The sequence below is a fragment of the Manis javanica genome, chromosome X, assembly GCF_040802235.1.
Source record: "Manis javanica isolate MJ-LG chromosome X, MJ_LKY, whole genome shotgun sequence".
NCBI lineage: Eukaryota > Metazoa > Chordata > Mammalia > Pholidota > Manidae > Manis > Manis javanica.
The window spans coordinates 33,063,305-33,084,393 of NC_133174.1; the positions used below are offsets into that span (position 1 = coordinate 33,063,305).

Genomic DNA, 21,089 nt, shown 5'->3' on the forward strand with positions numbered 1-21,089 from the left:
GTTTTCATTTACCGACCCCATCCACCCCACCTGGGTCACCCCAGGATGCCTGTATATTCATTCACAATACTCAGAGTCCAATTTGCTAGGCCACACCCACAGAATCACCCAGCAGTGCTATCGGCTTCTCCCTCCCCATTTCCTCCTTCCCTGAGGGAGGCACTCACAGGCCCCCGCTACCCAGGTATCCCACTGACCCTAGCTCACAGCCTGCCCTCCTGGGGAGCTGCTTTGTTCAGGGGAGACTTAGAAAGGGGCTGCAAGATGTCTGGAATGTGAAGGACAATGTGGAGGGGCAGGGGGAGCCCAGGTCCTATCCCCCACACCCCAACAAGCATAGCAGCCAGGGAGAAAAAAAGAACAGGTCCCTATAACGTGGAGAAAAATAGGCCACGCTGTGTGTGGGGTGTGGCGTGTGGGGAGCAGCTGAACAGGCCAGAATGGGACTAGCAGCAAAGAGAAGCCGGCAACATCCTTCTGTATCCTGCCAAATGCCAAGGGATGAATTTGTCAAAGATAAAATACAGCCACAGAACAGGAGCATAAGTCAGGCTGAGGGGACAGTTCTCCCCCTGACCACAGAAAGCCAGCACCAACTGAGATTATCTGCCAGCCACTCAAGATCTCAGGTGGTCCAGCCCTCAGTGCACAAACAATCAGGGCTCAGCCGAAAGTCAGCCCTGCATAGGGGAGCCCCAGGGCCTGGGTCTTGACCCTTTGGCAGAGCCTGAGTTCAAAGGCTGGTACGGCTCCCCAGCTCACAACTTTGGGGCTGCCTGCCCCCACTGGACAGTGGGATACTATGGGTCCAATTCACAGGGATACTGGAACCACATTTTAGAAGCAATTCTCTTTTCTGACCCAAATCCCAGGCCAGTGAGACCTGCGCCCACCTCAGGCCTTGCAGGAAACTTCCTTCCTACACTTGAATTATCAGCCCAAACCCATCCTCAGGAACAAGGGCACATTTATTAAAATATTATTACCTTCCTGGTGCTTTACATGCAATTACTTCTTCTGATCTTTCCCGTCTTGTGATAGACACATTCTCATGTCCATTTCACAGATGACAAAACTGACACTCAGAGGATATACAGCCAGTGGGGGCAGACTCCCATCTTAAGCCCAAATGTGTCCTGCTCCAGAGCTTTCCATCATACCAGTGATCTTCCAGTCTGATCATGTATTTTGTACCAGGCCCTGTACCAGGCTTACAAAGATAAGACAGTCTCTGCCCTTAGGGAATTCGTAGGTTAATGGGGGAGACAGAAACACTGCAATACAATGGGATAGGGGCTCTCAGCCAGCAATGGTCCAACTACCAAGGAACCCCTCTGAATATCTTGATTATCGTTGCCCTTCCATCCCATCGCCACTTTCTTAGGCCTTCTGTTTCTTCTCACAAGTCCACTTTTCTTGTCCTTATTTAGGCACTAGTTCCTGGCTTCCCTCCCACCTGTCTTTCCTCCTGTCATGGGGATCTGCACCCACACACCTGACAAGGATCCTGGCACCCTACTTGCCTGAAGAGGTGGCCTTGGTTGGGTAGATGTCCTTGACCTCTAGCACACAAGGGGAGGAGCTAGACCCTGACTCCAGCTCTCGATTTCCTCAGGTGGAAAGTGGGCACAGGGGCCCTGACACTGAGCAGGCTGGTAGGCCCTAGCAAGGCTTTTATTGAAGCCTGTTAAAGGGCTTTGGGCTTCCTCTGATGAAAGGCGCTTAAGTGCATCTGGTTTTGATTACAGGGGAGGAGAAAGCCAGTCAGTCTCTCGGGGGTGGGACCAGTCATCTGGCTCTGCCTTCCTCCGGGCAGAGCTGGCTGCTGGTGAGGCCAGGAGGCCAGGTGTGGGGGCAGGCAGGAAGCACAGCCAGTACAAAACCATCCAAGACTCCTGACCCTAGCCCCTGACTCTGCAAGGCGAACTCCCAGAAACAGCATGGTGGCTCAGAGATGCCAGGCTCCTTTGAGAAAGTCAAGTTCAGAGTGGCTGCTGCCCACCCCTGAAGACAGCTCTTCATTGATCTCCATGCCTTAATCTCCAAAATATCTCTCAAGAACCCTGATCCCCCCAAGAACTGTTCTTCTCCCTCGGATGAAGTTAAAATAGGCTTCTGCCTCAAGGGTTTCTACAAGCGATGACAACTAAGAAATGCAGACTTTTAAAAGTTGAAAAACCACGTTTTCTTTCTCTTTTTCAACTAGCTGGGTATCATTTCCCAGAAAACAGACATTGTTAAGGATTCCATGTCACTGTAACTGACAACCATGCTGAATTAAAGGAAGAGATTAATATTAAAATCAGGCAGTCCTGAGCCGCTCTGCCCCGCACTTGTTCCTGAGCAGGTCTCCACGTGGGCACAAAAAGCTCTTGGGGAATTGGATGGGTTAAACACAGTTCGCGGTTCTAGAAACGAAAATGAATTTTCTTATTCCCGCCCTGATTTAATCCTGCTGCGTGTTATTATTGTCAAGTATCTTCGCACCACCGTTTCTAAAAAGAAAACCCGTGGGTCTGAGCGGTCCTTCTCCGCCTGCTCGGCTTTTATTGTGTACGGAGCCTGGTCTATCTGCGTGGATCCAACACGTCGTGACCGCCTCGCTGGCGCTTACGGTAACCCTCGGATTGGCATTTCGATAAGAGTTGGGCGCATTGTCTCAGCGGTGACACACACACACAGATAATAAAGGGCTACAGACCCCGGGCCAACCTTCCTCGCAACCCATAATTAGAGATGACCTTTGCGAAAGGCAATTAAAATATGGTAATGATCGATGCGCTCGCCCCTTTCCAAAAAAGGAAAATACACAGGTGTTGGCTTCAAGAGGCTCCACCTGGCCCAGCCAAGCGGCCTTCTACAGCTCATGAATGAACTATTTCTCCCGGGAAGCTTCAATTCCCCTCTACCTATGCGAGCGTTGGCTCCCCACCTCCCCTCCCCCACCAGTGCTCTGGCTGCCTGGAGCTTGCTGGCGGCGGCGGAGCTTTGTCACCGTAACGCACACACAGACACGCATACGCGCGCACCCGGCCACCACGGGACCGCGGAGGCCGCCGTGCCGTGTCCTTCGTCAATGCGCTCCCCTCCCTGCCCCCTTTTTTTTAAGAGCTCCTTCATGTCCTTAAGAGCTTTCTTCCGTCCTTTCTGTGAGGTGCTTTTAATCGAGGAGCTCGGGAAACATTTGAGGGGGACCTCCCGCGGGGCGCGAGACAGCAGGACTCAGGACGCGCGCGGAGAGGGCGGGTGGGTAGCTAGGCTTTGTTCTGCCCCTTGCACGGGTCCGGAGGACAGAAAAGTCGGCTGCACTGGGGTCTACAGGCGAACTGGCGGCGGCTAACACAAGCACCCCCCAACCCTACCCCACCCCCACCAAAATGGGACGTGAAATCCTCTCCGAAGTTCCCTCCAGACTTGGTTTGGGTGGCGCGCACCGACCGCTTCAGGGAGGGTCTCCTGGTCCACAAGTGGCTCTCCCCGTACAAATGTTCAGTGTCATTATGGTAGCTCCTGTTGCTCGAGATCCTGGGGGGGGGGGGTACTCCAGTGGCGCGCGCACTCCAACCCTACACAACACGATGGACGAGAGTGGGGCCCAGAAGCTGGGGCTCCCCAGGGAGCTGCCTGAAGGAGACGCCGCGTCAGGCCCTCCCGCACCTCCTGGCTGCCTTCCGGGACCGTGAGCATAGAGCCAGGGCGGCCTCTCGCCTTTCATTACCGGGCCTACGAAAGCAGCAGCCCAAGCAAATATGTAGCTATTAAAATTAATCGCCCTGCGTTGTCAGCTGAACATAATGCAAATTATTTATGGGCTGTCTGCGCAATATTTATCATCGTGCAGGCTCCAGGCGCTTCGTGCCTCCCGGCCTCCCCCGCCCGCCCCGGCCTGCCTAGGGCGAAGCTGTACGCACTCTGCAGCGGCAAGGGGGCTCCCGGCACCAGCAGGGGGTTCTGAGGGCGAGGCCACGGATCAGGGTGCACTTCAGGCTGAGAGCCTCACTTTTAGTTTCTGTCATTCGCTCCACCTTTGCTGGAGGCCTACTATGTGCAAACATAGTTCTGCGAAATCATGGGGGTTAACCATTTGGAGAAATCGGAACTGAACAGACAAGCTCCGTCCGGCCCGAGGTGCGGTGCAAGCGGAGGCTCCTCAGCTGCCTAAGTCAATTTTCTGTGGTTCAAGTCTGTCCTCGTACGCGGGAAACGCATTTGCAGGAGCTGGATTCGCAGTTAAGAGAAACCGAGAACACTGAAGGTGCCCAACAGATCCCGGCACAACACCTGTCCACTGGAACAGGAATTCGGTATCCTAAGAGCCTCAAAACTTGTTTGCAGACGCAGATAACCGATTAACTGCTAATTGTTGAAATCGGCCAACCATTTAGTTTATCACTGCTGGGGGCTCCCTTGGTATTCGCTGCGCTTTTTATATGTAAAAACAGCCTTGGTACTTCCTAAACGGCTTTTGTGTGGCTTTTGTTTCTCTTTCAAATACCGTGTTTTAAAAAACAGCACCAACACGCCACCCCACCCCCTCTCCAACCAAGCCTTCTCGTTTAAAAAAAAAACAAACCCAGAAAGAGAAATAATCTATAGGACAATCCCCCCCTACTGGTCGGCGCTGGCGTTAGGGCTTTTTACACAGATTCAGTCGCCCTGGGGCTGCAGAGGTAAACAGGCTTTCAGTACCGCCGCTAAATGAATCACGAGGGGAAGAAGGCGGGCTGCGGGGCGGGGTAGGCCTCGGGATCCAGGCTGGGTGCCAGGGAGGGGAGGGCGCAGCACCAGGGGCAGTGAAGTGGAGGTGAGTTGACCCTGCCGGGAGGCCTCTAACCCTAAGAGGGGAGAGGAAGGCCGGTGGGCGGTCCAGCCAGAGGCCACTGCTTGCAATCTGCAGTCAGGGTGAATGCGCATCCTGGGTCTCCAACCTCAGCGTGCCAGGAGGCACCTGGGGCCAGTCACCCTTCCTGAGCCCATCTGTGCAGAAGGAGGTCACAGGGAGCGCCCCTCTCACACAAGGTTTTAGCAGCTCTGGCTCTTGAGGATGCAGAGACAGGCTTAGGTGTTCATCTGATGTTCATTTTGAGAAAATTATTGTCCTTTGTCTCTGTCCCCACCCTGAATGCCAACCTCACCTTGCCCAACTTAATTAGCTGATTAAGCCTGAGTTAGGGCCTTCCGGGGTTCTTGGGGGTGGTGAAGTGGCTATGGCATCTGTTCTCCAGACTATAAGGGTATACGTGGCAAGAAAGCGACTTTGAATTTATATTCTCCACCCAGTTTTTTCTCCTTAAAATGTAGTTTCATCCAATCTAGAGGTCCTTTTTTTCCCCTTTAACCCCCAATTTTTGACGGATTTTTCTTTGAACATTCCAAAAATTCTTCCATTACTTCAGAAAACTTAATCTAAGAAAAAAAGTTCAAAATACTAAATCACTTTGGATTCCCTTTATCTCATACATTCCTGCATGGATTTGAGGAAGGGCTGGTTTTTACTTTGTTTTTTTAATCAGCTGATCACCGTGTTTTGTAGGTGTAAGAGAGACTGAACATTAACCGCAGTGAAGTGGAGGGGTCATGCCCGCTTACAAAGTGCTTTAGCACTCTGGTCTCAGAATGCTACTTGAGCCCAGCGCCTCAAGTAGTCAGTGTTAATGTTCCCATTTTACAGATGAGAAGACCAAGCCACTCCTCCAGTTTCAGGAATCTAGTCTTCCTCGTAGAACTGGGGCCAGATGCCAGGTGAAACCCACCTGCTCTTGCCTGCATCCACCCTCCTCCAGATCAATGTCATTTAGTAACTGCTGCTTCGTCGTTTTCTTAGGTCTGGAACCTGGGCCACCCTCTAGACAGCCCCCACTGCCCACATTTCTGGCAGCTCCTTCCAATCCCTGCAAAACGCAGGGATCTTCTCTTACAATCATGCGTTTACTCACTTCCTTCCACCACCTCAATCCTGACTCCGGCAGGGAAGGATAATTTTAAAGTTTCTGCAGACAGACCCTCTGGCTGCGCCGGAAGTGTTTTATGGACCTGAGAGCTCAGTTAATCCCAGGAGGGGCTGCAGGATTAATCCCTAGCGTGGGTGGGGGATTCCTGTGGGTTTAATCCCAATGAGAGAAGAGATGGAGGTCGGATAGCTTCCTCAATGTCTGTCTCCCTCCCCACTAAACTTCCAGCTTTGGGCAGAGGCAGATGGAGACTGAGGCATGTAGCCCTGGACCCCCAAAGGCTTCATCCTCTGCGAGGCATGGTGTAGGGGAGCGAAGGGCACCCCATGGAGGGGGCCCTATGTGGACGCACCGTGGGAGACCAGTACCCACATGGAGAGCAAACGGAGAGCGCAGTTGTTTTTTTACCCAGGTTTTGCTCTTCAGCTCTGTGGAAAGAAGGAGAGCCGCAACCCGGGGAGAGAGCCGGAAAGAAACACTTAATCACCGGCGTCTCGCTGCTCGTCACGCGAAGATGGCAACGGCTCCCCTGGGTTTTAAGGTTCCGGGAAAGGCGTGTGTTCTGCCTTAAAATGCGAGGGCTGCTGCGCTCCCTCCCTCAACTCGGCGGCTGACCGGGCTCCAGGAGCCTCTCTCAAAACGCCTGCAAGTGTGGCTAAGGAGGCCAACCTGCCCTTCTGCGGGCCCCTCTGGCGGTGGGCAGTAGCGAGCTGCGGATTCCATGGCTCTTCTGCAAACCTAAAGTAAAGGTTCGAGGAGGTGGGGAGCCGATAATCCAGCGCCGCCTTGCACCACCAACAACCTACCACCGGCCGAGACGCACAACCCCACACTCCCGCCAGGACACGCAGGGGTGTCAAGTTTTGGCTAATAAGACGTGCAAGGCAGACTATCAGCGGTGGTCGGAAGCGGAGCCAGACTTCCCAAGAGAGAGGATTTACTGCCACCCTCCTCCACGCGCAGGCCCCACTGCGCGGCCCTCCCCTTTGACCCTGGTCCATCGTGAAACAGTGCACAAGTCCCCGCCAGTCGCCGCCACTTCCGGAGGAGGACGGAGAAGGAGGAGACCCACAGGTCTGACTGTGTACCCCAGAGGTGCCAGCTTGCAGCACGGACCTTCCACCCCAACTCTTCCATTCCCGGCGCAGCATACAACAGCCAAGGGCTTCCGAAGCGCGTGAGCTGGGAGGAGCGGAAGGCGGAGGCCCCGGAGGCGGGAGGCGGGCCGCGCGCCTGGAACGTGTTTGTGTCTGTGTCAGTCCGTCCCCGGAAAGAGGAAAGAGTGTCTAAGATAGGTACGGTGAGTGTAAGCAACCAGGAACCAGCCGTCTCAACCGGGAATGACTGGCTGGCCTCTTCTGCCCCCGGGCCATGGGGCTCCGTGCCCAGGGCTGGCCGCTCAGGCCGAGGGGAGCCCGGATCTGCAGCAGGCGCTGCCGGGCGTCTGGCCAGCTCCGCGGAAGGACCAGGCAGCGCTCCCGGAGCCCGGGGACCGGTGTGACCAAGCCGCCCCCTCAGGCAGCCGTTTAGCCCCGCCTCCCTGGACCACTAACACTAGGCGATAAGGAATTCCTCCGCAATCGAGTATCCCCAGGCCCCAGTCACCTCCGGCGGACATGACCGCCGGATGCTATGCGGTGAGGTGGAGCGAGGGGCCTTTGCACTGCCTTCCCAGACACCTCCGCCGCGGAGCCACAATAACGTGCCTCTGTACGACGCCCCGGAACTTTGCTTTGGAAAGCAAGGGCCAAATGTTGGTCCTTCTCCTCTAACTGTAACTTTTCTTTTGGGAGGTGAGGGTCTAGGCAATCCCTTTGAAACAAACTCCAAACAGCTTGCCTTCACTACACAACATTGAATAGGCAGCACAGCCCTCTGTCCCATCCTAGGAGCAACGCCTGCCCTACCTATCCCAGGCTGTGCAGCTTTGGGCAAGCTGCTTCAGAGTGCTAGGCCTCAGTGTCCTCATCTGTAAAAGGAGACCAATAGTGTCCAACTAATAGGGTTGTCTTGTGGACAGTATGAGTTAATACTCGAAGCACCTAGAATGCTGCCTGGTATACAGTATTACACTGTTGGCTGTTTTTTGGTACTCTTACCTTTGGACTAGGAAAGGATTAAAAATAAATTGCCAGGTTAGTTTCCAGAGGCCAATGTGGGCACAGGAGTTTGGGTGGGGTAGAAAGGGCACTATCACCCACAAAAAAGGAAAATGGGCTCAACTGTCACGAGTAGTCTGTCCCTTAAAGGCTTTTGTGTGTGGCAGTGATGTACGGGGGAATGTGTGCTTTAATGGCACTCATTTAGATTGGATTAATGGGTAGCTCCTGACAGGGCTCAGGCACCATTACCCACCCTCTCCCTGAGGCCTTGGGCAAGTAGCACTGGTATAGAAATCCTGCAGTCCACTCTTCCAGGCCACCCTTTTTTGGATGGCCCAAGGCCACCTTCTATAAATCAGTTCTTGGGGATACTGGGCAAAAGCCACATCCTCTGGGGGTGTACTTTGGTCAAGAGTTTAATGCTGGTCCAGGGTTAGCATGTGGCAGGCCTATTCCTGGGCTGTTTGGTGGGCCTCATTTTAGGGATGCATAATTGCACGACTATTTAGGTAAATAGAATTGGTTAGATTTCTAATTTAAAAAGCTTCCCACTCCATTTAAAATGGGGTTTCCTGCACGATGGAGAGGAACTGAGGCAAAGAAGGACCTGCCTCGGTGCCACTCACTCGCTGCCTGCCCTCTCCCAGGTCACTCATAATTCATTAGGTGGGGCAACTTTTTCCTTTTCAAAGACAACGCAAATGGCCTTTCCCTTTCGTGGCTGCCTGCTTCACCTAATCATTGAAATGTGCTGGCGGTGCGCTCTAGCTCAGTTGATCCTTATCGGAACTGTACATGCCAGGCTGCCAGCCCCACTAAAGACAAAGCCACTGGAACCTCCAGGTTTGCTCCTGAAGCCTCAGGGTCACCTGTGGTGCTTTCCCTGCACAGCCTCCGGAGCCCAAGTCGCTACCGGTCAGCCTCGCGAACAAACCCGCAGTCCTAAATCAGAATTCCAGTTCTCGAGCGCCACCCGGAGAGTTCACACTTCCCCTCCTGCGAGGTCTCGTGGTGCGCAATCGAGAATCCAAGGGCAGCGTCAGCACACGTCTGGAGGTGGGTGGGGGGCTCCCCGCACGCAGCAGCACATACGCAGGAAAATAAGGCAAACCCCAGGGCATCCATCTACTAGAGTACAAACAACCCCAGGCAGAAGTTTGCAAGAAGCAACCCTCTACAACTAAAATAAATCCCCTCTTAGAGTTACATTAAAAGTTCTCAAAGGTGGAGTGTAAAGGGGGCCGCAACCTTCCTAGGAAACACAGGGGCCCTGCCAAGATACATCATGCTCAGCCTGGCACCTCCTGCACACACGTTTAAGACCAGACAGGGCTAGAGGTTCTCTCATCTGCTGATTAACCAGTTCTCACAGTATTTATAACTGACCAAACATGTACTCGATTAAAAAACAACAGATTGATCTTGCTTGAAAGATACACGGATAGCTGCCTGACCACATTTCTCTGGTCTCTCCAAGAATCCACGTTTTCTAGCCCGGGAAGGGGCAGGCAGCCTCTTGGCTCCTCCTTTCGGCGGTTTCCTGGCGAGGCGCCCATCGTCCCCAAACACCGGGAACGGAGGCGGCTGCCTTAATACTCATGGGCACCCTGCTTTGACCTATACTGTCATTTTTTCCATCGGTCGGAATAGGGCCGGGGGGATTGAGGCGGGGGGTGTTCTCCTCGGAGGGGCTCTGCACTGATCATTGGATTTTCCCCGGCGAACTTAACACGGAGGCAAAGTGGGCAAAGTGGGCAGATGGAAATCAGGCCTCGGCCGGCAGCTCGACGAAAATCCAGGGCTGGATTTTCGTGTCCCGGGCCCGGCGGCCTCCCCGGGCCAGAGCGATCTTCTCCCCCTCGGGCTGAGCAAACGTGCTCGCCTAATTCCGCCCTGGAGACAGCAGCTGTGAGGCGAGAGGGGCGGGGAGAGCCCGCAACTTTTCCAACAGAAAGTGTGTGCGCACAGGAAAGGTGAAGGCCCACCCCGATTCTGTGCACGTACCGACACAACATCTAATCAGTGTCACTGCCAGGAATACGCTTCCGTGGCGGGCGACACCCCCGCCCCCGCCAACCTGCAGGAGGGAGGGAGTAATGCAAATGGCGTCTCACATCGTCCCAGACTCTGCACAGCCTCCGCTGCCGCGGCCCCGAGCAGACGTCTCAGTGGGGCCAGCGACACCACTCTAGGGACGGAATACGCTGGCGGCCCTCGCCCCGCTCCTGCGCCTGGGTCTGGGTCTCGGGAAGAGGAACTACCACCGCAGCCGGTTCCCGGGCCATTCGCCCCCGCCCTCAAAAGGGTAAAGCCACCCTTCCCCCGACTTCGTGGGGGGAACGCCAGAAACTTTGCAGGAAGCTGTTCCTTGCCTTCCTCGGGTGGTGCCAGAGAGGAACGTAGGTGGGTTACCCGTCCGAAACGTGATCACACTGCTCCACTTTTTCAGGCCTCGGACCTGAACCTTGTGGACTCTAGGGAGGGGACAACAAAGTCAGGCATCCTCATGGGCTCTGGCAGATGGCCAAGTTTGTGTCCTTTCTCTCCCATGCTGGAGTAGCGCGCGCCACTTCTGGGTAAGGGTGAGACTTCTTATACCCGGCCACGAGGCCACCCCTGTCTTCATTTCTCTACAGCACCCTCTCGCGCTTTGCGGCCCCCGCATGACTCCCCACCCCGGGGATCCCCCAGACGTGGCTTGCGCCTTCTCTCGCCCACTCTTCCGGGGTTAGGGGAGGCGTGTGTGTCGTGTGCCCCACGGTTCCAGCCCGCACTCTCCGCGGAGCCAACTCGGGAGCCCTCCCGGCCACGGCTTCAGCCGATTCCCGCCCGGGGTCGCGTAGGATTCAGCCTCCCCTCAACGCGTAATGGGGCGCCCCTGGGACGCAAGCATGGATGGCGGTTCCGGTCGTTCCAGGATTTGCGTGCAAGAAGAAAACAAGGCCGGCGACTACAGGAGCAGCGCCTCTATTCTCAGGGTTCAGACTCCCGCGCAGTCTTTGCGTCTGCTCCACTATGGCACTCTTGCCTCGGGGACCCGTTTCCGTCCCCCCGCCCCACCCCCCAGCAATTGCCCGTCCTGCTAAAGCCGCAACACGAGGAGCTCCGACCACCCTGGGACCCACACCAACCCCTCCATAACTCGCGCGCCTCCCTCGCCCCGGCCTCGGGGCGCCGCTCGCGCTCAACGCCCCAAGTACTCCGGTTCCACCCTCGGCTGCGAAAGCCGCCGCCCCGCGCCACCCCCGCCTGGCCCGGCCCTTGTCCCAGCCCGGCTCCCCCGCCAGCTGCGCCGCCACCGCCGCACGTGACCCGCCCCCGTCGCGGCTTCCGCTGAGCTGCCTGTTCCGGAGCACAAACAATTTCTGCTCTGACGCGGGGTCTCTCGGGCCCTGGCGTCCTCTCCTCCCGGCCCCCCCCTTCCGGGTAAGAGAACTCAAAACAACTCGCTGACCTTCGGGCCGACCAGCTCCGGCTTCCACCGACTCCGGCATTCCGTTCAAACCCAGCAGCGGCAGCTTCTAAGATTTCACTCCGCACCAGGCTTGGGGGAGGGGTGATTTCTCCGGGAGGGGTTGTCTCAGATCGAAAGAGCCATTTCGCGCTCCTTCCTCCCCTGCGAAGTGAGTTTTTAGACTATCCGGAGGCCCTGGGGAAAAGCGGGCAGCCGCGCGCAATGAAAGTCGCCCCCACCCCGCCAACACGCGCGCGCGCGCGCGCACACGCGCACACACACGCTGCCTTGACTAGTGTCTGACCCGATTTCCAGGGTCACGGCCCAGCGGCTAAAGGCCTGGCCAGCCTCAGAAATACCACCAAGTGGTGGACTGTGGCACCAAGCAAGGGTGGGGTGGGGAGGGGGGAGTGTGCTGAATAGTAACAGTAGCTCCCACTTCCCGCTCTGTGTTGAGGACTTTGCAAGCTCTCCAACTTCACAGATCAAGAAGCTGAGGCAGAGAGAAAGGCAATTAAGCAACTAGCTCAGAGTCGCCCAGCTAGTTAAATGATTTAGTGGGAATTTGAACCCAGGTCTGCCAGCATCCAGAGTGGGTAAACATTATGCTATAGTGCTCACCTCACCTTGGAATCAGAAGTACAGCGTCATCTGTAAAACCTAGTGTTTGCTTGAGGGCGATGTATTTTGCATGCGGCATTGTGGTTGGCACATAGTAGGCACTCAATAAATACTGGTGGAATGAATGGGTGTCCGAATAAATGATGGACAGAGTCATTGATGGCAAGTGATTTTAGAGAAAGCCCCAATCATTGTTCCTTCTAAGAGGACTGTCCAACCTTAACACCTCCAGCTGTTCTTTGAGTGTTTATAGGTAACAGGAAGCTCTTATTCAAGAATATATTAGCCTCCCACCCCTACCAGCCCATAAGCCTGGCAGCAATTTGAGCTTGTTAGGGCATGTACCCAAAGCAGCTTTTACTTGGTCTCAGGCATGTTATTCCCACTGTTTGCCTTCTCTGTAGACTTCTGCTCTGGATCAGGTAGCCTGGAACTGCATTTGAGATGAGTATACACCCTCACACCCTCCAAACATGGCTCATTGGCTTCCCTTCCCTGTGGGGGGGGCGAGGGAGCAGGACCTGTAGCTCAGTGATTATTTTTAAAATCAGGGACGGCATAAGGAACACCACAATTGTGCTACTTGCTTCAGAGTTGCAGCCCTCACCAGCTGTGAGGTCATTATCTACCTTCACCAACAGCTCTGAGATGCTGGTCAGTGGGACCACATGTGTGATTTGGAGAGCTGCCGCTGGTGCTCTGTGCTGTCTGCCCACTTATGGTGGCCCAAGAAAGGATGCAATTAAAATAACCATTTGTATATTCAGGTAGTGTGATAAAATGTCCCTTTATACCATATTGTTACCTTTCCCCCCATCATTTTTGAAGCCTAACCAGTTGTCTCTTCTATGTCACTAACTGGGAAATCTGAAATGAGGACAAATTTCACTTCAGGTTACCTGAAAAAAAACTTCATTCCGGTTTCATTGTTCCAACATCTTTTGAATGCCTCTGTGGTGTAAGTCACTATGTGAGGCAGAACATGGAGGAGGAAAATGCCTAGTCTCTGTTTCTGATTATTGATATAGTCTATCCTTCCCTGTCTCCCCTTCCCTCTCTTCTTTACTCTATCTCTCTTTCTGACAGTTGTCTACTTTGGCTCTTGCTCCTATGATTATTAACTAAAAAATGAAAATGTTTATTTTCTCTCTGAGTAACAACCCAATCTTGACTATGAGGCTGGGGTTTAAGCTGCCTCTTTTAGTCTGGTCTGAACTGACCAGCAGGACCCTGCAACCTCAGCCTGTGGCCAGCTCAGGTTGGAAGCATCAGGATTTCCAAGGAGGCCACAGGCCTCAGTCCCATGTGGCTGGATTGTAGCTGAGAACAGTTTTGCCGAGACTTACCCCTTGCGCAAGGAGGACTGGTGACAAGTGGTGCTGAACCGGAGGTTCAGGATGCTAATTTGATTTATTATCTGTGTACAGCCTGGGGAGAAGAGAAGGCTCATAAAAGTGTTCTAGGCTGGTCATTCTGAATGTGAGCATTTATTTATCTGCAAGGATGCTGAATGTCCCTGCAGGAAGTCGCAGCACAGCAACCCCTGACTGCACAGACAAAAGTCTCCCCTTTACACAGGACTGCTTTTATTGTTTCCAACAGCTTTCTGCTTTCCCTGGGGGAAGAGGAGAGTCACACAGCGAGTTTTCTTCCTCTTTTCTCACGCTGCAGAGGAAGTGATGCTGTGGAAACAGTGGCATTAACTTGGCCTGCAAACCACATTGGAGCCAAAGTTGGAAAAAGCTCAGTGCAGGGTGGTATTCCTATGGCTTTCCTCCTCCAGGCCCCAAGGAACCTGGTTTGGGTCTGAGCGCAGGACGGTGGGTGCTTATAGGTGGCAGAAAGCAAGAGAGGCCATACTTGGGAATCATTCTCTGGGTACAAGGGGCTCCTGGGGGATGGACACGCTCCTGACCCCTTGATCCTGCTTCTGATTAGGAATAAAGCCCCCAAAGGACTTCTGGAGCAAGTTTCATTCATTTGTTGGACAACAGTTAGGGATTACCCACTTGGTGTCAGGTACTGTGCTAGGCTTGTTTATGCAGTGGTGAGCAAAAGAGACACGGTCCCTGCCCTCTCAGAGCTTACATTCTACTTTGCTTGGCACACGAAAGACAGGATGTGATCCCCACCATCAGATCCTGTAGATCCTACCTCTTTGACATCTATCCTGTGCTCTTCCTCATCTGACTGCCTTAATTCAGATCCTTCGGGACACTTTGTGGAACAATTGAACCTACCCTCCCCAAACTCATCTCCTCCATCTGATCATGGCACCATCATGCCTTAAATCCTTCAAGTGGCAAGTAGGGGAGGGACAAGGGGTGAAAGGGGCTCCTGCTGAGTCATCCTCCTTTGTAGAGATTTCTTGGAAGACCCACCCAGAGATTTCTACTTAGGTCACATTGGCCACCTCTTGGTGCAAGGGAGGCTGAGAAATGTTACATCTTAGCTTGGGTACATTGCTGTTTCAAGTTACTAAGAAAAATGGGGGCAGTGGTTGTTGGGGTAGGCTCTGCTCATATGCTCAGAGTATGTGATCAGTAGTATGGAAACAGTAGGTGGTAGGAGAAGATTCAGGAGGGACCTTTGGGGGTCTATTCCTTGTTGCCCATCCTGGCTGTATGGCATCGGACCAGTGTAGTCACACAGCCCTGTGCTCAGAAGGGCCCCACACTTGGGGTTTCATGTTCTGCAGTCACCATCTTGACATTCTAAATAATATTTTGAATTTGTGTTTGATAGGCAAAGTCTGATGGGACAATGGAGCAAGCATGAGGGCCTTGGAGCCTTGGCTCGTGTGCTGTCCGCCTCCAGCCGCCTCCTTGCTTACCTGCCTGAGATCGGTTCTCAAATGCCTGTTCCCCACTGCCTCGTGCCTCCAGCCCTGCCTGGTCTCCTGCATACCACCCTGGCCTTGGAACTGCTGCCACCCCCTGCCCACCAAAGGAGCCTGAGTGCCAACATTGGGAAGGGCAGGGGCAGGGGAACGTGTGCCTCTTGGCATCTTGGGGTGGGGCAAGGTGGTGGTCTTATCCACCCAGGCTGGCAGGGCCACAGCACATCTGGCTGATCACTTGGCAGGGGCCTTTCACCCACCTCGGATCCTTACGGAAGTTGCGATCCCTCGCAGGCCACCAATACCGTAAGTTGAATTAAGTGGGCATGTGGGAAGCAGAGATTAATGTCCCTGCCCCTGGCTGGGCCCTGCATTTTAATTTTGTTCTGGGCCCCGCAAATTACGTAGTCAGCCCTGCTTGACCACGGGGCCATTGTGTTTGAGCCTGTGTATGCCAGGCCAGGGAAAAGGCATCTGCAGAAAGGTAGAAAATAATAAAGAAGTGCAATGACTAACAGAGTGCCTTAAGAAACAGGGCGCCAGAGAGGCAAAGATGGCTCCTGAAGGGGGTTCATTACCTGGGTCCCACCCCTGAGGAAAACTGGTTGCACTTTTGCTCCTGTGTTCTTCTAATCAATTCCCTTCTGTTCCTTGTGCTACTATAAATGGATTTCTCTGATAGCCAACTAAAAGTTCCCCAACCAAGACACAAAAAAAATTAGCTTGGTTTGCAGTTCATAATATTGTGCTTCAGTCTCAACTTTGCCATTTAACTAGCTGTGTGATATTGGGAAAGTTAGTGTTCACTCTGAGCCTTTGTTTTCTCAGCCTTAAAAAACAACTGTACTTAATGGTACCAACGTTGTAGGTTGCTATGAGGATTATCTGCCCCTTCTCATTAATAGAGGGACTTAGGGCACAAAGCATTCAGGAAATTTAGAGTGGGATGACTTCCTTCTCACTGTTTTCTCAGTACTTAAATACTGCTTATTTGAATCTGGTTACCTCAAGTGGTTATTAGAATAGGGTCAAACGAGATGGATGTCATAAGTTTGAGTACTAGTCAGGCTTGCTTAGCTTATTTCCATGACTAAAGGTTAAACCCACTAAGGTAGATATTCCAGTCAATCTATTTCTGCACAATGAACAGCCCCAACACTATATCTCATGATCTTGTGGGTCAGGAATTAGGGTAGGACTAGGATGAATGATACTTCTGCTCCATGTGGGGTCAATGAGGGTCTCTGAGTGGTACTCAGGCAGTGCATGTGCTAGTCTGAAGGATCCATGTTGGCTTCATGCACACGTGTGGTACTTTGGTGCAAATGGTTGGAAGGCTGGGCTCAGCTTAGACTGTAGGACATAGCTCTTGTCCATGGCCTCCCCAGCAGGGCAGTCTCAGTGTAGTAGTACTTCTTACATGGTGGCCCAAGTCTTACAGAGATTCTTCCAAAAGACCAAGACAGAATCTAGAAATCCTCTTCTACCCTAACCTTGGACATCAGGCGTTATCACTTCTCCTGATTCACTTAGTTACAAGAGTCATAAGCTCACCCAGATTCCAAAGCAGGGGACTATCCAAGGCTGTGAATACCAGGAGACATGGATCATGGGGGGCATCTTTGGAGACTCCTATCACAGTGGATTGACAACTCAGATGTTTGTACCTTTAGTCCTGGGGCAGAGTGTGAGCATGTGGATGAAAGAGCTCAGATCAATTCCCATTCATCATCAGAAGGGTTCTAGGAAATAGTGAGGAGCAGGATATAGAAAGACTCTTGGAAACATTAGCCCCTGCAGAGTATCTGGGAGCTGATTCCCTGGGCTTTGGATGTTAAAGCCTAGTCTTCTCTCAAACTCAGCCTCTTGGGCTCTTGAGCTTATGAAAAAAATCTCAGATTCCTATAAGGGAGTTACTATAATTATCTCCCATTTTCTATATAAGGAAACTTGATTAAATTGCCCAGAATCACAGCTAGAAAATGGTACAGCTGGAATTTGAACCCAGATATATCTAATGCCAAAGCAGTAGGTCTTTTTACAGTTTACAGTTCTGTAATGTTCCTAGGGTCACCCAGAGAAACCAGAAATATAATTCAAAACCCATTCATGGTAAAAATGCTTAGCAAACTTAGAAGAGAATAGAAATTCCTTCTGAAGACTATAAACAAAGAAAACTTACAGTAACCATTATACTTACTGGTAAAATATTGAAAGCTTTCTCCCTGAGATCAGGAACTAGACACAGATGCCTGCTATTGCTCCTTCTTTTCATTCTTATTCTGGTGGTTATAGTCAGTACAATAAAGCAAGAAAAAGTGTCCAGAATTGAAAAAAAAAATGAAACTGCCATTATTTGCAGATGACATGGTTGTGCACATAGCAAAACTCAAAAAGCCTACAATCCACCTATTAGAATTAATAAGGGAATTCAGCAAGGTCACTGAATTTAATGTAGAGCTCTTGTGAGGATTCAATGAGAAGTTTATGTCAGATACTAAACCCTTACCTGTTGAATCTTTACAACTACCCCTCTTTGGCCTGTGGCACTGGTGATACTTCCTCCTTGATGTTTCCTTGACACCATCCTCCTTTGTATCCTAACCTTCTCTCTCTGGGTTTCTCTTCCAGCCACCGCTTTTTGTTTCTGTTCCTACAATGTTGTTGTCCATGCTCAGAGTTCTGTCCACAAAGGTGAGCACAACCCTTTAGTTTTCTATGTGGATGGAACCTCCCATGGCTGTCCATCACCCTCATTGCTTCTTCCCTGGACTGTCTCACTGATCTAGTCCTTGGCTCTCCCACATCCAATTGTTTTCTGAATTGTTTTCTTTTTTTTTCTTTTGATATCATTAATATACAATCACATAAGCAACATTGTGGTTACTAGATTCCCTCCATTATCAAGTCCCCATCACATACCCCATTACAGTCACTGTCCATCAGCGTAGTAAGATGCTATAGAGTCACTACTTGTCTTCTCTGTGCTATACTTCCTTCCCCATGTCCCACCCCCATGTTATGTGTGCTAATCGTAATGCCCCTTATTCCCCTTATACCTCCCCACCCACCCTTCCCAGTCCCTTTCCCTTTGGTAACTGTTAGTCCATTCTTGAGTTCTGTGAGTCTACTGCTGTTTTGTTCCTTCAGTTTTGCTTCATTGTTACACTCCACAAATGAGGGAGATCATTTGGTACTTGTCTTTCTCTGCCTGGCTTATTTCACTGAGCATAATACCCTCTAGCTCCATCCATGTTGTTGCAAATGGTAGGATTTCTTTTCTTCTTATGGCTGAATAATATTCCATTGTGTATATGTAACACATCTTTATCCATTCATCTACTGATGGACACTTAGGTTGCTTCCATTTCTTGGCTGTTGTAAGTAGTGCTGCAATAAACATGGGTGCATATGTCTTTTTGAAATTGGGATTCTACATTCTTAGGGTAAATTCCTAGGAGTGGAATTCCTGGGTCAAATGGTATTTCTATTTTTAGTTTTTTGAGGAACCTCCATACTGCTTTCCACAATGGTTGAAGTAATTTACATTCCCACCAGCAGTGTAGGAGGGTCCCTTTCTCTGCATCCTCACCAGCATTTGTTTTTCCTAGTCTTTTCTATGCTGGCCAGCCTAACTGGTGTGAGGTGATATCTCATTGTGGTTTTAATTTGCATTTCCCTTATATTAGCAATGTGGAGCATCTTTTCATGTGCCTGTTGGCCATCTGAATTTCTTCTTTGGAGAAGTGCCTGTTCATATCCTCTGCCCATTTTTTTAATAGGGTTATTTGCATTTTGGGTGTTGTTGAGGCATGGGAGTTCTTTATATATTTTGGATGTTAACCCGTTGTTGGACATGTCACTTACAAATATATTCTCCCATACCGTAGGATGCCTTTTTGTTCTGCTGATGGAGTCCTTTGCTGTACAGAAGCTTTTTAGCATGATGTAGTCCCATTTGTTCATTTTTTATTTTGTTTCCCTTGCCTGAGGAGATGTGTTCAGGAAAAAGTTGCTCATGTTTATATTCAAGAGATTTTTGCCTGTGTTTTCTTCTAAGAGTTTTATGGTTTCATGACTTGCATTCAGGTCTTTGATCCATTTTGAGTTTACTTTTGTGTATGGAGTTATACAGTGATCCAGTTTCATTCTCTTACATGAAGCTGTCCAGTTTTACCAACAACAGCTGTTGAAGAGGCTGTCATTTCCCCATCGTATATCCATGGCTCCTTTAGTGTATATTAATTGACCTTATATGCTTGGGTTTATGTTTTCCCAATTTTTTTATTGTGGAAAAATATACATAACATAAACTTGCTATCCTAACTATTTTAAGTATATAGTTCAGTGATATTAAGTACATTCTTATCATTGCACAATCATCACCACCATCCTCCTGCCTCTGGTCTTGATCCCTTTTGCATCCATCTGTCACACAGCCCCCACCCCCACCCACCATGACCTTCCTAAAATTTAACCTTGATCTTGCCATCTTTTCCCTGGTTAAATTCTTTCAAGACTTTGAGATACCTTGGTTAAGTTTAACATCCTTGCTTGATATAATAGCCCTCCATCATCATTGTCCTGCTCATTTTTGATGTACCAATGTTAGCTTTTTCTCATTTTTATGCCTCTCTTAATTTGGATACCTCCAAAAGCTGACCGTCAGGCAAGGATTTCTGGGCATAAGAGAGGTGATCCCAGGAAGCACAGTGAGAGAGTGGGAATTGAGACAGGGAAGGGAAGAAGGGCAATAAAGCGTATATTATTAAGCAGGTTACCCATGTGGGAAACTCAATCCTGCTGGTGTCTTTCTGGGATCCTGTGTAGCATACCCCTCAGAACTGCCTCCAGTGAGGGGAGAAGAAGCTGACATGTTTATCCACCAACTCCCATCCAATGGTGTTCTGGTAAACCAGCTTTCTGGGGGAACAAAGAAAGTTCCAATTTGTAGTTTTGCCAATTGCCATGATGTAAATATTTTTACTGTGGCTGATTCTAAGCTATCAATGGTTTAACAATTGGCTTGCAAACTTTCTGAATATGTAGCAGTCAGGCTCTCCAGAGCTGGTACCACTGCTTCAGCACACCCCTGCTCTCATTCCGCATTAGTTGGGGGTTATTTCTGGGAAGCTAAGCTCTTAGGATCTGCCCACACATATGGTGGCCAGTTGAGCTGCTTCAGAGGCCAGAGAATATCCTCAGATGGAGTTTCAGCAAGTCCTCATTGTATTTGGGAAGTCTTTTCTTCCGGCGTGAGTGGAGGAACTTGGGTGGGGCACCAACAGAGCTGGCTATAAGGTCTTTGCAGGGCTGTCCCCTGCTTGGAATGCTGGCTCCTTCTTAGCCCCACCTGCTGAGCTTCTGCTCATCCTTCAGTACTCAGCTGTGTGTCACCACCTCCCTGCTTTCCTGTGAACCATCCTTGCTCTCATTACAACCCCTAAACGGGCACCTGGCTTGTTAACTGTCACCTGCCTTTCTCCCTCACTGGACTGCAAGCTGCCAAGACCAGGGATGTTGTCCATCACGTTCCATAACTACAGTGTTTAGCCCCGCACCCAGAACAAGCTTAGCTACTTAATAAATACATAATTCATTCCACCCCACCCAGCACATAGTAATGGTTGAGTCAAATTAGCACTCCCCACACCCGATTTATATATCCACTGCTCTCTCAGTTGGTCTCTCTAGGGCTTTATTGCTTATTCCCATCCATTTCAAATAAGACTTTAGGCAGTAAGCAAGGTGTTTCCTTTCCTGTGAAGGTGTGAGCGACCATATTTTCTGAAGCAATGATCAGGACATGTGATCTGACATATGTTCCAACACATGGTCTGACAATGGGACAGAATATTTCAAATCACCACTGTCTCAGAAAATCAAGGCTGCGTGGCTCTGGGTAGAAAAGAGCCAGGAGCCATGGCCTTGTAATGCACACCCAGAGCAGGCAGGAGTTCCGTTTTAAAGACTTGTGTGATTTTAAGAGCAGCATGTGAAGATAGCTGAAGAGAGAAGTTGATTTCTGTGACACTCTAGCTGGGGTGATCATAGGGAGCAGGGAAAAATTTGTGGCAGAAACAAGCTTTCATTAAGACCATATGCTGTATTTCTAATCGATG

The 21,089-nt window shown here is 51.0% G+C and overlaps 1 protein-coding gene and 1 long non-coding RNA gene across 3 annotated transcripts in view; one reads left to right on the forward strand and one right to left on the reverse strand.

Annotated features, from left to right (window-relative positions):
• The window catches only part of BCOR (BCL6 corepressor), a 108,787-nt gene extending 97,140 nt beyond the window's left edge, over window positions 1-11,647 (reverse strand). The window contains exon 1 of one of the 2 annotated variants that reach the window (XM_073227876.1): window positions 11,508-11,647. The gene's annotated coding sequence lies outside the window, so the exon portion shown is untranslated. The remainder of the gene's footprint in view (window positions 1-11,507) is intronic. The other variant, XM_037001534.2, reaches the window with a different exon arrangement.
• The window catches only part of LOC140847464 (uncharacterized), a 58,048-nt gene that overhangs the window by 16,339 nt on the left and 20,620 nt on the right, over window positions 1-21,089 (forward strand). The window lies entirely within an intron of this gene.